General features: G+C 49.7%; 1 long non-coding RNA gene across 5 annotated transcripts; it reads left to right on the forward strand.

The window, feature by feature from the left end:
- The first annotated feature begins 24 nt into the window (after positions 1 to 24).
- LOC129850970 (uncharacterized) lies at positions 25 to 2668 on the forward strand. Of its 5 annotated transcripts, none has more exons than XR_008758920.1 (3): positions 25 to 763; positions 1169 to 2018; positions 2297 to 2668. It is a non-coding gene; the product is annotated as an uncharacterized LOC129850970 (long non-coding RNA). The 5 variants fall into 5 exon arrangements; XR_008758916.1 differs by having other exon boundaries at positions 1169 to 1840; positions 1876 to 2668; XR_008758918.1 differs by having other exon boundaries at positions 1169 to 1678; positions 1992 to 2668.
- The last annotated feature ends 8776 nt before the right edge of the window (positions 2669 to 11444 follow it).

An 11444-nucleotide genomic window follows, 5' to 3' on the forward strand; every position in this document is an offset into this window, starting at 1 on the left:
CTAAGATAGGACTGATCAGAGAGACAGAGACGTGGCTAAGGTAGGACTGATCAGAGACATGGCTAAGGTAGGACTGATCAGAGAGACAGAGACGTGGCTAAGGTAGGACTGATCAGAGACATGGCTAAGGTAGGACTGATCAGAGACGTGGCTAAGGTAGGACTTATCAGAGAGACAGAGACATGGCTAAGGTAGGACTGATCAGAGACATGGCTAAGGTAGGACTGATCAGAGACATGGCTAAGGTAGGACTGATCAGAGACGTGGCTAAAGTAGGACTGATCAGAGACATGGCTAAGGTAGGACTGATCAGAGACATGGCTAAGGTAGGACTGATCAGAGACGTGGCTAAGGTAGGACTGATCAGAGACATGGCTAAGGTAGGACTGATCAGAGAGACAGAGACGTGGCTAAGGTAGGACTGATCAGAGACATGGCTAAGGTAGGACTGATCAGAGAGACAGAGACATGGCTAAGGTAGGACTGATCAGAGACATGGCTAAGGTAGGACTGATCAGAGACATGGCTAAGGTAGGACTGATCAGAGACATGGCTAAGGTAGGACTGATCAGAGACATGGCTAAGGTAGGACTGATCAGAGACATGGCTAAGGTAGGACTGATCAGAGACGTGGCTAAGGTAGGACTGATCAGAGACGTGGCTAAGGTAGGACTGATCAGAGAGACAGAGACATGGCTAAGGTAGGACTGATCAGAGAGACAGAGACGTGGCTAAGGTAGGACTGATCAGAGACATGGCTAAGGTAGGACTGATCAGAGACGTGGCTAAGGTAGGACTGATCAGAGACGTGGCTAAGGTAGGACTGATCAGAGACGTGGCTAAGGTAGGACTGATCAGAGACGTGGCTAAGGTAGGACTGATCAGAGACGTGGCTAAGGTAGGACTGATCAGAGACGTGGCTAAGGTAGGACTGATCAGAGACGTGGCTAAGGTAGGACTGATCAGAGACGTGGCTAAGGTAGGACTGATCAGAGACGTGGCTAAGGTAGGACTGATCAGAGACATGGCTAAGGTAGGACTGATCAGAGACATGGCTAAGGTAGGACTGATCAGAGACATGGCTAAGGTAGGACTGATCAGAGACATGGCTAAGGTAGGACTGATCAGAGACATGGCTATGGTAGGACTGATCAGAGACGTGGCTAAGGTAGGACTGATCAGAGACGTGGCTAAGGTAGGACTGATCAGAGAGACAGAGACATGGCTAAGGTAGGACTGATCAGAGACATGGCTAAGGTAGGACTGATCAGAGACATGGCTAAGGTAGGACTGATCAGAGACATGGCTAAGGTAGGACTGATCAGAGACATGGCTAAGGTAGGACTGATCAGAGACATGGCTAAGGTAGGACTGATCAGAGACGTGGCTAAGGTAGGACTGATCAGAGACGTGGCTAAGGTAGGACTGATCAGAGACGTGGCTAAGGTAGGACTGATCAGAGACGTGGCTAAGGTAGGACTGATCAGAGACATGGCTAAGGTAGGACTGATCAGAGAGACAGAGACGTGGCTAAGGTAGGACTGATCAGAGACATGGCTAAGGTAGGACTGATCAGAGACGTGGCTAAGGTAGGACTTATCAGAGAGACAGAGACATGGCTAAGGTAGGACTGATCAGAGACATGGCTAAGGTAGGACTGATCAGAGACATGGCTAAGGTAGGACTGATCAGAGACGTGGCTAAGGTAGGACTGATCAGAGACATGTCTAAGGTAGGACTGATCAGAGACATGGCTAAGGTAGAACTGATCAGAGACGTGGCTAAGGTAGGACTGATCAGAGACGTGGCTAAGGTAGGACTGATCAGAGACATGGCTAAGGTAGGACTGATCAGAGAGACAGAGACGTGGCAAAGGTAGGACTGATCAGAGACATGGCTAAGGTAGGACTGATCAGAGAGACAGAGACGTGGCTAAGGTAGGACTGATCAGAGACATGGCTAAGGTTGGACTGATCAGAGACGTGGCTAAGGTAGGACTGATCAGAGACGTGGCTAAGGTAGGACTGATCAGAGAGACAGAGACATGGCTAAGGTAGGACTGATCAGAGACATGGCTAAGATAGGACTGATCAGAGACATGGCTAAGGTAGGACTGATCAGAGACATGGCTAAGGTAGGACTGATCAGAGACATGGCTAAGGTAGGACTGATCAGAGACATGGCTAAGGTAGGACTGATCAGAGACGTGGCTAAGGTAGGACTGATCAGAGACGTGGCTAAGGTAGGACTGATCAGAGACGTGGCTATGGTAGGACTGATCAGAGACATGGCTAAGGTAGGACTGATCAGAGAGACAGAGACGTGGCTAAGGTAGGACTGATCAGAGACATGGCTAAGGTAGGACTGATCAGAGACGTGGCTAAGGTAGGACTTATCAGAGAGACAGAGACATGGCTAAGGTAGGACTGATCAGAGACATGGCTAAGGTAGGACTGATCAGAGACATGGCTAAGGTAGGACTGATCAGAGACGTGGCTAAGGTAGGACTGATCAGAGACATGGCTAAGGTAGGACTGATCAGAGACATGGCTAAGGTAGGACTGATCAGAGACGTGGCTAAGGTAGGACTGATCAGAGACGTGGCTAAGGTAGGACTGATCAGAGACGTGGCTAAGGTAGGACTGATCAGAGACGTGGCTAAGGTAGGACTGATCAGAGACGTGGCTAAGGTAGGACTGATCAGAGACGTGGCTAAGGTAGGACTGATCAGAGACGTGGCTAAGGTAGGACTGATCAGAGACGTGGCTAAGGTAGGACTGATCAGAGACATGGCTAAGGTAGAACTGATCAGAGACATGGCTAAGGTAGGACTGATCAGAGACGTGGCTAAGGTAGGACTGATCAGAGACGTGGCTAAGGTAGGACTGATCAGAGACGTGGCTAAGGTAGGACTGATCAGAGACGTGGCTAAGGTAGGACTGATCAGAGACATGGCTAAGGTAGGACTGATCAGAGACATGGCTAAGGTAGGACTGATCAGAGACATGGCTAAGGTAGGACTGATCAGAGACATGGCTAAGGTAGGACTGATCAGAGACATGGCTAAGGTAGGACTGATCAGAGACGTGGCTAAGGTAGGACTGATCAGAGACATGGCTAAGGTAGGACTGATCAGAGAGACAGAGACGTGGCTAAGGTAGGACTGATCAGAGACATGGCTAAGGTAGGACTGATCAGAGAGACAGAGACATGGCTAAGGTAGGACTGATCAGAGACATGGCTAAGGTAGGACTGATCAGAGACATGGCTAAGGTAGGACTGATCAGAGACATGGCTAAGGTAGGACTGATCAGAGACATGGCTAAGGTAGGACTGATCAGAGACATGGCTAAGGTAGGACTGATCAGAGACATGGCTAAGGTAGGACTGATCAGAGACGTGGCTAAGGTAGGACTGATCAGAGACGTGGCTAAGGTAGGACTGATCAGAGAGACAGAGACATGGCTAAGGTAGGACTGATCAGAGAGACAGAGACGTGGCTAAGGTAGGACTGATCAGAGAGACAGAGACGTGGCTAAGGTTGGACTGATCAGAGACGTGGCTAAGGTTGGACTGATCAGAGACGTGGCTAAGGTAGGACTGATCAGAGACGTGGCTAAGGTAGGACTGATCAGAGAGACAGAGACATGGCTAAGGTAGGACTGATCAGAGACATGGCTAAGGTAGGACTGATCAGAGACATGGCTAAGGTAGGACTGATCAGAGACATGGCTAAGGTAGGACTGATCAGAGACATGGCTAAGGTAGGACTGATCAGAGACATGGCTAAGGTAGGACTGATCAGAGACGTGGCTAAGGTAGGACTGATCAGAGACGTGGCTAAGGTAGGACTGATCAGAGACGTGGCTAAGGTAGGACTGATCAGAGACATGGCTAAGATAGGACTGATCAGAGAGACAGAGACGTGGCTAAGGTAGGACTGATCAGAGACATGGCTAAGGTAGGACTGATCAGAGAGACAGAGACGTGGCTAAGGTAGGACTGATCAGAGACATGGCTAAGGTAGGACTGATCAGAGACGTGGCTAAGGTAGGACTTATCAGAGAGACAGAGACATGGCTAAGGTAGGACTGATCAGAGACATGGCTAAGGTAGGACTGATCAGAGACATGGCTAAGGTAGGACTGATCAGAGACGTGGCTAAAGTAGGACTGATCAGAGACATGGCTAAGGTAGGACTGATCAGAGACATGGCTAAGGTAGGACTGATCAGAGACGTGGCTAAGGTAGGACTGATCAGAGACATGGCTAAGGTAGGACTGATCAGAGAGACAGAGACGTGGCTAAGGTAGGACTGATCAGAGACATGGCTAAGGTAGGACTGATCAGAGAGACAGAGACATGGCTAAGGTAGGACTGATCAGAGACATGGCTAAGGTAGGACTGATCAGAGACATGGCTAAGGTAGGACTGATCAGAGACATGGCTAAGGTAGGACTGATCAGAGACATGGCTAAGGTAGGACTGATCAGAGACATGGCTAAGGTAGGACTGATCAGAGACGTGGCTAAGGTAGGACTGATCAGAGACGTGGCTAAGGTAGGACTGATCAGAGAGACAGAGACATGGCTAAGGTAGGACTGATCAGAGAGACAGAGACGTGGCTAAGGTAGGACTGATCAGAGACATGGCTAAGGTAGGACTGATCAGAGACGTGGCTAAGGTAGGACTGATCAGAGACGTGGCTAAGGTAGGACTGATCAGAGACGTGGCTAAGGTAGGACTGATCAGAGACGTGGCTAAGGTAGGACTGATCAGAGACGTGGCTAAGGTAGGACTGATCAGAGACGTGGCTAAGGTAGGACTGATCAGAGACGTGGCTAAGGTAGGACTGATCAGAGACGTGGCTAAGGTAGGACTGATCAGAGACGTGGCTAAGGTAGGACTGATCAGAGACGTGGCTAAGGTAGGACTGATCAGAGACATGGCTAAGGTAGGACTGATCAGAGACATGGCTAAGGTAGGACTGATCAGAGACATGGCTAAGGTAGGACTGATCAGAGACGTGGCTAAGGTAGGACTGATCAGAGACATGGCTAAGGTAGGACTGATCAGAGACGTGGCTAAGGTAGGACTGATCAGAGACGTGGCTAAGGTAGGACTGATCAGAGACGTGGCTAAGGTAGGACTGATCAGAGAGACAGAGACATGGCTAAGGAAGGACTGATCAGAGAGACAGAGACGTGGCTAAGGTAGGACTGATCAGAGACATGGCTAAGGTAGGACTGATCAGAGACGTGGCTAAGGTAGGACTGATCAGAGACGTGGCTAAGGTAGGACTGATCAGAGAGACAGAGACGTGGCTAAGGTAGGACTGATCAGAGACATGGCTAAGGTAGGACTGATCAGAGACGTGGCTAAGGTAGGACTGATCAGAGACGTGGCTAAGGTAGGACTGATCAGAGACATGGCTAAGGTAGGACTGATCAGAGACGTGGCTAAGGTAGGACTGATCAGAGACATGGCTAAGGTAGGACTGATCAGAGACATGGCTAAGGTAGGACTGATCAGAGACGTGGCTAAGGTAGGACTGATCAGAGACGTGGCTAAGGTAGGACTGATCAGAGACGTGGCTAAGGTAGGACTGATCAGAGACGTGGCTAAGGTAGGACTGATCAGAGACGTGGCTAAGGTAGGACTGATCAGAGACGTGGCTAAGGTAGGACTGATCAGAGAGACAGAGACATGGCTAAGGAAGGACTGATCAGAGAGACAGAGACGTGGCTAAGGTAGGACTGATCAGAGACATGGCTAAGGTAGGACTGATCAGAGACGTGGCTAAGGTAGGACTGATCAGAGACGTGGCTAAGGTAGGACTGATCAGAGAGACAGAGACATGGCTAAGGTAGGACTGATCAGAGACATGGCTAAGGTAGGACTGATCAGAGACATGGCTAAGGTAGGACTGATCAGAGACATGGCTAAGGTAGGACTGATCAGAGACATGGCTAAGGTAGGACTGATCAGAGACATGGCTAAGGTAGGACTGATCAGAGACGTGGCTAAGGTAGGACTGATCAGAGACGTGGCTAAGGTAGGACTGATCAGAGACGTGGCTAAGGTAGGACTGATCAGAGACATGGCTAAGGTAGGACTGATCAGAGAGACAGAGACGTGGCTAAGGTAGGACTGATCAGAGACATGGCTAAGGTAGGACTGATCAGAGAGACAGAGACGTGGCTAAGGTAGGACTGATCAGAGACATGGCTAAGGTAGGACTGATCAGAGACGTGGCTAAGGTAGGACTTATCAGAGAGACAGAGACATGGCTAAGGTAGGACTGATCAGAGACATGGCTAAGGTAGGACTGATCAGAGACATGGCTAAGGGAGGACTGATCAGAGACATGGCTAAGGTAGGACTGATCAGAGACATGGCTAAGATAGGACTGATCAGAGACATGGCTAAGGTAGGACTGATCAGAGACGTGGCTAAGGTAGGACTGATCAGAGACGTGGCTAAGGTTGGACTGATCAGAGACATGGCTAAGGTAGGGCTGATCAGAGACGTGGCTAAGGTAGGACTGATCAGAGACGTGGCTAAGGTAGGACTGATCAGAGACGTGGCTAAGGTAGGACTGATCAGAGACATGGCTAAGGTAGGACTGATCAGAGACATGGCTAAGGTAGGACTGATCAGAGACATGGCTAAGGTAGGACTGATCAGAGACATGGCTAAGGTAGGACTGATCAGAGAGACAGACATGGCTAAGGTAGGACTGATCAGAGACGTGGCTAAGGTAGGACTGATCAGAGACATGGGTAAGATACTACTGATCAGAGAGACAGAGACGTGGCTAACGTAGGACTGATCAGAGACATGGCTAAGGTAGGACTGATCAGAGACATGGCTAAGGTAGGACTGATCAGAGACATGGCTAAGGTAGGACTGATCAGAGACATGGCTAAGGTAGGACTGATCAGAGAGACAGACATGGCTAAGGTAGGACTGATCAGAGACGTGGCTAAGGTAGGACTGATCAGAGACGTGGCTAAGGTAGGACTGATCAGAGACGTGGCTAAGGTAGGACTGATCAGAGACGTGGCTAAGGTAGGACTGATCAGAGACGTGGCTAAGGTAGGACTGATCAGAGACGTGGCTAAGGTAGGACTGATCAGAGACGTGGCTAAGGTAGGACTGATCAGAGACGTGGCTAAGGTAGGACTGATCAGAGACGTGGCTAAGGTAGGACTGATCAGAGACGTGGCTAAGGTAGGACTGATCAGAGACGTGGCTAAGGTAGGACTGATCAGAGACGTGGCTAAGGTAGGACTGATCAGAGACGTGGCTAAGGTAGGACTGATCAGAGACGTGGCTAAGGTAGGACTGACCAGAGACGTGGCTAAGGTAGGACTGACCAGAGACGTGGCTAAGGTAGGACTGATCAGAGACGTGGCTAAGGTAGGACTGATCAGAGAGACAGAGACATGGCTAAGGTAGGACTGATCAGAGACATGGCTAAGGTAGGACTGATCAGAGACATGGCTAAGGTAGGACTGATCAGAGACATGGCTAAGGTTGGACTGATCAGAGACATGGCTAAGGTAGGACTGATCAGAGACATGGCTAAGGTAGGACTGATCAGAGACGTGGCTAAGGTAGGACTGATCAGAGACATGGCTAAGGTAGGACTGATCAGAGACATGGCTAAGGTAGGACTGATCAGAGAGACAGAGACATGGCTAAGGTAGGACTGATCAGAGACGTGGCTAAGGTAGGACTGATCAGAGACATGGCTAAGGTAGTACTGATCAGAGACGTGGCTAAGGTAGGACTGACCAGAGACGTGGCTAAGGTAGGACTGACCAGAGACGTGGCTAAGGTAGGACTGATCAGAGACGTGGCTAAGGTAGGACTGATCAGAGAGACAGAGACATGGCTAAGGTAGGACTGATCAGAGACATGGCTAAGGTAGGACTGATCAGAGACATGGCTAAGGTAGGACTGATCAGAGACATGGCTAAGGTAGGACTGATCAGAGACATGGCTAAGGTAGGACTGATCAGAGACATGGCTAAGGTAGGACTGATCAGAGACGTGGCTAAGGTAGGACTGATCAGAGACATGGCTAAGGTAGGACTGATCAGAGACATGGCTAAGGTAGGACTGATCAGAGAGACAGAGACATGGCTAAGGTAGGACTGATCAGAGACGTGGCTAAGGTAGGACTGATCAGAGACATGGCTAAGGTAGGACTGATCAGAGACATGGCTAAGGTAGGACTGATCAGAGACGTGGCTAAGGTAGGACTGATCAGAGAGACAGAGACATGGCTAAGGTAGGACTGATCAGAGACGTGGCTAAGGTAGGACTGATCAGAGACGTGGCTAAGGTAGGACTGATCAGAGACGTGGCTAAGGTAGGACTGATCAGAGACATGGCTAAGGTAGGACTGATCAGAGACATGGCTAAGGTAGGACTGATCAGAGACATGGCTAAGGTAGGACTGATCAGAGACATGACTAAGGTAGGACTGATCAGAGACGTGGCTAAGGTAGGACTGATCAGAGACATGGCTAAGGTAGGACTGATCAGAGACATAGCTAAGGTAGGACTGATCAGAGACGTGGCTAAGGTAGGACTGATCAGAGACATGGCTAAGGTAGGACTGATCAGAGACATGGCTAAGGTAGGACTGATTAGAGAGACAGAGACATGGCTAAGGTAGGACTGATCAGAGACGTGGCTAAGGTAGGACTGATCAGAGACATGGCTAAGGTAGGACTGATCAGAGACATGGCTAAGGTAGGACTGATCAGAGACGTGGCTAAGGTAGGACTGATCAGAGACATGGCTAAGGTAGGACTGATCAGAGACATGGCTAAGGTAGGACTGATCAGAGACATGGCTAAGGTAGGACTGATCAGAGACATGGCTAAGGTAGGACTGATCAGAGACGTGGCTAAGGTAGGACTGATCAGAGACGTGGCTAAGGTAGGACTGATCAGAGACGTGGCTAAGGTAGGACTGATCAGAGACATGGCTAAGGTAGGACTGATCAGAGACATGACTAAGGTAGGACTGATCAGAGACGTGGCTAAGGTAGGACTGATCAAAGAGACAGAGACATGGCTAAGGTAGGACTGATCAGAGACATGGCTAAGGTAGGACTGATCAGAGACGTGGCTAAGGTAGGACTGATCAGAGACATGGCTAAGGTAGGACTGATCAGAGACATGGCTAAGGTAGGACTGATCAGAGACATGGCTAAGGTAGGACTGATCAGAGACGTGGCTAAGGTAGGACTGATCAGAGACGTGGCTAAGGTAGGACTGATCAGAGACGTGGCTATGGTAGGACTGATCAGAGACATGGCTAAGGTAGGACTGATCAGAGAGACAGAGACGTGGCTAAGGTAGGACTGATCAGAGACATGGCTAAGGTAGGACTGATCAGAGACGTGGCTAAGGTAGGACTTATCAGACAGACAGAGACATGGCTAAGGTAGGACTGATCAGAGACATGGCTAAGGTAGGACTGATCAGAGACATGGCTAAGGTAGGACTGATCAGAGACGTGGCTAAGGTAGGACTGATCAGAGACATGGCTAAGGTAGGACTGATCAGAGACATGGCTAAGGTAGGACTGATCAGAGACGTGGCTAAGGTAGGACTGATCAGAGACGTGGCTAAGGTAGGACTGATCAGAGACGTGGCTAAGGTAGGACTGATCAGAGACGTGGCTAAGGTAGGACTGATCAGAGACGTGGCTAAGGTAGGACTGATCAGAGACGTGGCTAAGGTAGGACTGATCAGAGACGTGGCTAAGGTAGGACTGATCAGAGACGTGGCTAAGGTAGGACTGATCAGAGACGTGGCTAAGGTAGGACTGATCAGAGACATGGCTAAGGTAGAACTGATCAGAGACATGGCTAAGGTAGGACTGATCAGAGACGTGGCTAAGGTAGGACTGATCAGAGACATGGCTAAGGTAGGACTGATCAGAGACGTGGCTAAGGTAGGACTGATCAGAGACGTGGCTAAGGTAGGACTGATCAGAGACGTGGCTAAGGTAGGACTGATCAGAGACATGGCTAAGGTAGGACTGATCAGAGACATGGCTAAGGTAGGACTGATCAGAAACGTGACTAAGGTAGGACTGATCAGAGACATGGCTAAGGTAGGACTGATCAGAGACATGGCTAAGGTAGGACTGATCAGAGACGTGGCTAAGGTAGGACTGATCAGAGACGTGGCTAAGGTAGGACTGATCAGAGACATGGCTAAGGTAGGACTGATCAGAGACATGGCTAAGGTAGGACTGATCAGAGACGTGGCTAAGGTAGGACTGATCAGAGACATGGCTAAGGTAGGACTGATCAGAGACATGGCTAAGGTAGGACTGATCAGAGACATGGCTAAGGTAGGACTGATCAGAGACATGGCTAAGGTAGGACTGATCAGAGACGTGGCTAAGGTAGGACTGATCAGAGACATGGCTAAGTTAGGACTGATCAGAGAGACAGAGACGTGGCTAAGGTAGGACTGATCAGAGACATGGCTAAGGTAGGACTGATCAGAGAAACAGAGACATGGCTAAGGTAGGACTGATCAGAGACATGGCTAAGGTAGGACTGATCAGAGACATGGCTAAGGTAGGACTGATCAGAGAGACAGAGACGTGGCTAAGGTAGGACTGATCAGAGACATGGCTAAGGTAGGACTGATCAGAGAGACAGAGACGTGGCTAAGGTAGGACTGATCAGAGACATGGCTAAGGTAGGACTGATCAGAGACGTGGCTAAGGTAGGACTTATCAGAGAGACAGAGACATGGCTAAGGTAGGACTGATCAGAGACATGGCTAAGGTAGGACTGATCAGAGACATGGCTAAGGTAGGACTGATCAGAGACGTGGCTAAAGTAGGACTGATCAGAGACATGGCTAAGGTAGGACTGATCAGAGACATGGCTAAGGTAGGACTGATCAGAGACGTGGCTAAGGTAGGACTGATCAGAGACATGGCTAAGGTAGGACTGATCAGAGAGACAGAGACGTGGCTAAGGTAGGACTGATCAGAGACATGGCTAAGGTAGGACTGATCAGAGAGACAGAGACATGGCTAAGGTAGGACTGATCAGAGACATGGCTAAGGTAGGACTGATCAGAGACATGGCTAAGGTAGGACTGATCAGAGACATGGCTAAGGTAGGACTGATCAGAGACATGGCTAAGGTAGGACTGATCAGAGACATGGCTAAGGTAGGACTGATCAGAGACGTGGCTAAGGTAGGACTGATCAGAGACGTGGCTAAGGTAGGACTGATCAGAGAGACAGAGACATGGCTAAGGTAGGACTGATCAGAGAGACAGAGACGTGGCTAAGGTAGGACTGATCAGAGACATGGCTAAGGTAGGACTGATCAGAGACGTGGCTAAGGTAGGACTGATCAGAGACGTGGCTAAGGTAGGACTGATCAGAGA

The sequence above is a fragment of the Salvelinus fontinalis genome, unplaced genomic scaffold, assembly GCF_029448725.1.
Source record: "Salvelinus fontinalis isolate EN_2023a unplaced genomic scaffold, ASM2944872v1 scaffold_2562, whole genome shotgun sequence".
Taxonomy (NCBI): domain Eukaryota; kingdom Metazoa; phylum Chordata; class Actinopteri; order Salmoniformes; family Salmonidae; genus Salvelinus; species Salvelinus fontinalis.